Consider the following 6,502-nt stretch of genomic DNA (forward strand, 5'->3'; position numbering starts at 1 on the left):
AGAGAGCACTCTCAAAAAGATATAAGAGAAGATCGAGAGTTCTTATTTCTCCAAAATATGACACCGCCGTGCTCTAAAAGATCTAACTGAAGCACAAAGAGCAAAGTTATCTAGCTCAAAAGATATAAGTGAAGCACAATGAGCTAAATTGCCTAACTCAAAATATATAAGCGAAGCTCAACGAGTACTCTAGCAAATTCACGATGAGTGCATGTCTCTCTCAAAAGGTGTGCAGCAAGGATGATTGTGACACAACAAAAAGAAAAGACTCCTACGATACAAGACGCTCCAAGCAAAACACATATCATGTGGTGAATAAAAATACAGCTCCAAGTAATGTGTGACAGCCCGAGACCAACGCTCCAGAAGATTCCCCTTTTGTCCCGTTGTCGTCATCTGATTTATTTGGTAGTTGCACTCATCATCGCATCATTCGCATCATATGCATTGCATCGGTACTCCATTACCGCCAGTTTTCAAAACTCCATCCGTTATTAGTTGCCGGTTCTCTCCGTTTTATCGTTGACCGTTTGAGACCAACCACACACGCACGCGCCCGCGACATTGTTAAACTCTGTCACCGGGTTGTCGTTTTCCCTCTCATCCCCGCCTAGCCCCTCTACACAGTGCACCGACCCTATGCGTAGCCTAGTCCGGAAACCTCCCGAAACCCGAACCGGGTGCTTGTGACCGTTGGGTCCAGATCAACCCGGTTTTACTGCAAATCGTCATCGGTTTGTCCATTGGACTCCCTATCCTAATTATCTCGACCACCCGATCTAAATCGAAAGGTCCAGATGCCCCTAAAACCTAACCACTAGGTATATATAGATCAATCCTTGACCTAAACCCTAAAATCTAAGACTCCTATCCCGTCGCCGTCGCCAGCCAGCCACGAGTCACCTCCCACCTCGGGATCTCCCAGATCCACGGCTGAGCCGATCACTCCTGCAATTTTTGCGGCAGCTAGCCCAATCCCTCCATCCCATCCAACCAGCGCAGGACCCCATCGTCCCCAACCAGCAGATCGACCAGGCTGTCGACGTCCTACCCCGCGGTGAGAGTCCTGCCGAATCCCCTCTGATCTCTCCTTTCGTGTCCTCTCTCACCTCTGTATCTCCTCTGTTTCTTTTCTTGCGAGGAGTAAACTCCATGGCTATTGGAGCTACAGCGCCGCGCAAGGTCTGGCCTTCTACAACCTCCAGCAAGCAATGCGCTCCACCTCTCCTCGCGATCCCGAGCCAAGCCGACCCCGCCGCCGTTCCAGTCGCCACCGCCTCGGCCAGCCGCACCCCATGCCCGGAGCTTGCTCCATAGCCCGCGTCCGGCTGGCCGGCGAGCCGCGAAAGCTGGACAGGGCAGAGCCGCCCGTGTTGCCGCTCCAACCCGTCTGCCTCCATCCTCGGCGACTTCGTGCATGAGCAAGGTGAGCACCCGCAGCCTTCTTCTCCTCCCTCCGGTTCATTTCCTTCCTGTAGTAGTCTTCTAAGTGGAGCCGATGCCCACGACAGCTATAGCCACCATGGCAATGAGCTCTCTGCACTCACAGCCCCCTCATGTCCCTCACGCGCGAGAGAACACACACCAGATCTGCAGCACCCCACACACACTCTTTAAGCACGCGCGCACCACATATGCCCGCGGCCATCAGGTTGCGCCAGCTGAAGGCGCTGTTATGCGTGTGCATTAGCTGTTTTGGGGAAGACTCCGTTCGTCGTTTCCTGTTGCTGCAGATTCGTTGAAGGAATGTTTATCTTTAGAGAAGTCTCCTTTGTATCGCACACAGAAGCGTAGCGCAGTGGCTTGTATCCCTTGCTGCTAGCCAGGAGGCCCAGGGTTGAATCCCCACGGCTCCAGTTTTTTTTACCTCTAGGGTCAGCTCTTGACTTGGTATTCCGTATCATTAGCAGCCACGTCTGAACTTTCACAGTGAGGTCACTGGTGTAGTCGATTCAGTAAGTTGTGCCCTGCCTTTTTACACAAAGGCACTTGTGTTCTACTAGTTAGCCTAGCATGATTGTAGCCAGGAGGTCTTTGGTTTGAACCCAGGGCTGTCCCTATTTGTGCTTTTGTGCCATGTTTTTGTGGCACACCGCACACACAACCACTTGGCTCATTCGCTGCTGGGCCATTGCACCCTCGTGCTTCTGGCCCAAGCATTTTTTTCTCTATAAAGTATCATTTTCTAGTGCATGCATTTTTTAGAAAAAACGTCCATAGATTTTAATCCGTCCGTCGGTTCGTGACAAGTTATATATGTAAAACGTGTAGAATTTCACGTAGAATAATAATTTTCAACTCTCATGCATGATTAAAACTGTTAAGCTTGCTGGTTGCATCGTTTTGCGTCTCGTGTCGTGCTAATACCGTTTTACCCGTAACTTTTGATCCGTAGCTCCGTTGGAGATGATCTATATATGTAAATAGAGTAGAACGATGGGTAGAATCACATGCTCCACTTTGTTTTGCTGTTTAACAAACTTAAAATGTGATTAGGACAAATCTGGACAGAATTAGAATTTAACGCATGGGGTCATTTCGGAGATGCTATATGTCGTATCCGGCCTCATTTAAAATGCCTAGATAGGTAGCTTAATTACGCTTCACCTCTTGCCATGTTTAACCAACATTTAATATTGTCGTGTACCTAATCGGGATAGAACTAAATAATTCTTATGTGGAGTTTCGTCAATATGCAACTCGTTGCATATTGAACTTCACTTAATGTGTAGAGTTCGATTGTTGTGAATTGACATGCCATGTCTTGCATATATTTAGCTGATCATGCATCATATGTGGATTGCATCTTGCCGTGCATGTGCCGTGGTGAATATCTGTGTTGATGCTTGTTTTCGGTTTCCTTCATCTCGATAGAGTTCCGCAAGCGTTTTGAAAAGTGAGGACCCGTTCGACCACGTCGGTTCGTCTGCTTCACGAAGCCATTCTTCTTCCAAGCGGGATCTCAGGCAAGATGGCCATTTCCCCAGATACCATCACTATCATTGCCATGCTAGTTTTACCGTTTCTATCATTATGTCTCGCTGCCTACCACCTGTTAAATATCAGCCTCTCAACATTGCCATGAAACCTTCAACCTGTTCACAACCTAGCAAACCACTGATTGGCTATGTTACTGCTTGCTTAACCATGTGTTAGCGTTGCTAGATGCAGGTGCAGTTGCTTCCATGTGATTACATGGGTTCCTTGTTACATCACCCTATTAACTGCTATTTAATTTAATGCACCTATATACTTGGTAAAAGGTGGAAGGCTCAGCCTTTCTAACCTGGTGTTTTGTTCCACCTTTACCCCCTTAGTTTCGGCTACCGATGTTATGGTCCATAATTGAGCGCTCCTAACACGATCGGGGTTGTTATGGGGACCCCCTTGATAATTCGTTTTAGATTAAGACTGGTCTGGCAAGGCCCAACTTTCGTTTTCATTCGCCTAATAACCTAATAATAATGCATAGGGATCCGCCGGCACCCGCGGATAATTAATCAACCCCCGGGCCAGTGCTCCGCATGAGTGTTGGTCCAAACTGGGAGACTACGGGGCCACCACGGGGCAACCCGAGGTTTGGTTTCTCCTAATGTGACCCATCCGCCGTGTCCTGAGAACGAGATACGCGACTCCTATCGGGGTTGTCGACACGTCGGGCGGCCTTGCTAGATTAGTTTTACCTTTTATGAAATGTCTTGTGCATCGGGATTCCGGTGATGCTTTGGGTAATCTTAGAGTTGAGGTTTTGCACTAAGGAGTCTGATGAGATCGCGAGTTTCGTGATCGAGGATTGCTATGCGGCTTGTGGTAATTTGTGATGGACTAGTTGGAGCACCCCTGCAGGGTTAAATCTTTCGGAAAGCCATGCCCGCGGTTATGTGGCAACGTGGAAACTTTGTTTAACACTGGTTCTAGATAACTTGAAGTTAACTTAATTAAAACTTGCCAACTGAGTGCGTAGCCGTGACTGTCTCTTTCGTGAGCTCCTTCTCCGATCGAGGACACGATGGGGTTATGTTTGACGTAAGTAGGTGTTCAGGGTCATTCATTTGATCAACAATAGTCCACATCCCCTATGAGTAGATCTTCCCCCTCTTTATTCTTGTACTCGTAAGTTAGCCACCTCACATATGCTTAGTCGCTTGCTGCAGCCTCACCACTTAACCTTACCTCACCCATTAAGCTGTGCTAGTCTTGATACCTTTGGAAATGAGATTGCTGAGTCCCCTGTGGCTCACAGATTACTACAACACCAGTTGCAGGTACATGTAAAGGTTACTTGACGCGAGCGCGTTGATTGTTCATTTGGAGTTGCTTCTTCTTCTTCTTCGTCATCGATCTAGGATGGGTTCTAGGCCGGCAGCCTGGGATAGCAAGGATGGACGTCATTTTCTTTTCTTGTTTGTTTTCATCCATAGTCGGACCCTGCACTTCTTCATGATGTTTATGTATTGTATTGATGTGACTCTGATGTAGCTTGTGGCGAGTGTAAGCCAATTCCATATATCTCATCTTTTCAGTACACGTACTTGTAATGATATCCATTCTTACAAAACGACAAGATGCGCGTCTATCCCTGACGAGGCCCTCGTGCCAAATTGAGGACAGGATCGCATCTTGGTCGTTACAAGTTGGTATCAGAGCAGTACCGACCTAGGAGCCCCCTTGATTGATCAAACTTGGCCGAGTCGAGTCTAGTGAAAATCTGCTTTGAGTCTAGTTATATATCGGAGAGTAGGATTTTTTTCTCCTCTTCTATGCTCTGGTGAGGATTCTGGACATAATAATTTTAATTCTACTCCTCTTCTCACTCAATTTTTTAGGATCACGCGGATATTCTTGGAATCTATATGATGTCGATGTGACGGAGTTCTGTCTTGGTGCCTCCTGTCTGACTTGATTTCTTCCGGGGATTTGAGCTCCAGGAGATTCTCGAGCTCATTGTTATCATTCAGATTTCTTAGTATCTCAGAACGAAGGATGTTCGAAATTGCTTCAATACTAGTAGTGGCGAGAGGAGTTCGGCTTCCCCAGTACTGGTGTAGAGAGTTCCGTATGTATCGTCATACTTAGTATCGTTGTGATTACGAGGGTGTGTGATAGATGAAGTTCCGAGATTCTGGTTATGTGTTGAGGGAATTGATACACTGGACGGGTTAGTATAGGAGTTGAGTGATATATTACTCCTTGTATCCGCGGACCAGATTGCATGACCAGATATTTCGGGAGTTCTTAGGTGGGAATTCAAGTAGTTACTTATAGGACAATCTTCCAACAAATGCATGATGTTAGGTTGGGGTTCGACATCTAGTGGATTCGTTTGTTCACGGTCGTCTTACAACGGTTCTCGTTGTGTCTTAAAGAGTCCTTGTAGCTTGCTACGACTCGGGGACGCTTCATATGTCATGTGCACTGCCTTGCACAGGATGACTACTGTAAGGATCGAGCTCGTGCGATCCTGTCCACGAAAATATCGGACAAAATCTCTCTCATGAATTTGTTCTGGCTTGTTTCATAAGCCTCATCCCGTTGTTTTGTTGGAATGTGGTAATTCAAGTTGCTTCGATGTCAAGTGGTGATTACATATCTTTCCTAAGTGGTGTTCTCATATTTTTATGAGAGTGCTAATCCTTTTTCTTATTCAATTGTCACATCAATTCATTTTCACCCGGTGTCATCGTGTCAATTCTTTTCCAACCGGTGTGCTTCTCTTTAAGTCAATTCTATCCTCTCCAATTTTGCAAGATCAATCTCTCTTTTCTTTACGGAGTTCATCTCATCTGTCCCAAGTTGTCTTTGTTTTCCTGCCCTCCACACCCTTTTTCTCAGTGATTCAATTTTCATCCAAGAGTTTTCTTTTCATTGTGCTTCCGTTATCTTTTCTTTTCTCTCGTATCCCGTGATTCATTGTGAAGATTCCCAGAAGCTTCATGTTCATCTTTATTCATTCTGTGGTCTTTTCCGGTGAATTCAGTTCAAGCTATCCGTGTTCCTCATATCCTCTCTGTTGGAAATATGCCCTAGAGGCAATAATAAATTAGTTATTATTATATTTCCTTGTTCATAATAATCGTTTATTATCCATGCTATAATTGTATTGATTGGAAACACATTACTTGTGTGGATACATAGACAAAACACTGTCCCTAGTAAGCCTCTAGTTGACTAGCTCATTGATCAAAGATGGTCAAGGTTTCCTGACCATAGGCAAGTGTTGTCACTTGATAACGGGATCACATCATTAGGAGAATCATGTGATGGAATAGACCCAAACTAATGAACGTAGCATGTTGATCGTGTCATTTTGTTGCTACTGTTTTTCAGCGTGTCAAGTATTTATTCCTATGACCATGAGATCATATAACTCACTGGCACCGGAGGAATACCTTGTGTGTATCAAATGTCACAACGTAACTGGGTGACTATAAAGATGCTCTACAGGTATCTCCGAAGGTGCCCGTTGAGTTAGTACGGATCAAGACTGGGATTTGTCACTCCA

Source organism: Hordeum vulgare, chromosome 1H (assembly GCF_904849725.1).
Source record: "Hordeum vulgare subsp. vulgare chromosome 1H, MorexV3_pseudomolecules_assembly, whole genome shotgun sequence".
NCBI lineage: Eukaryota > Viridiplantae > Streptophyta > Magnoliopsida > Poales > Poaceae > Hordeum > Hordeum vulgare.